We start from the raw sequence: 225 nt of genomic DNA, 5'->3' as shown, positions 1-225 counted from the left end.
ACTGTTCATTCTGTTTCTCCTGTTGATATTGTTGCTGCTGCTGCTTCTTCTTCCGGTTCTTCTAGTACTGCTGGCATGCAGTTTGTGAAGGAGACAGATCTCACCGAGGAGGAGAAGCTGTACAGTAAGTGTCTCTTTCTTGTGATATGCTGCGGGAGTTGTTTGAAGTGGGCTGTGTGGATAGTGCCACAAACTCGCTGGAGGCCATCTTTATTGATGGCACAC

This window comes from Trypanosoma theileri, assembly GCF_002087225.1.
Source record: "Trypanosoma theileri isolate Edinburgh chromosome Unknown TM35_Tth_138_V1, whole genome shotgun sequence".
NCBI classification, from domain to species: Eukaryota; Euglenozoa; class Kinetoplastea; order Trypanosomatida; family Trypanosomatidae; genus Trypanosoma; species Trypanosoma theileri.
The sequence above is the reverse complement of the archived record's forward strand: the minus strand, read 5'-3'. Positions refer to the sequence as shown.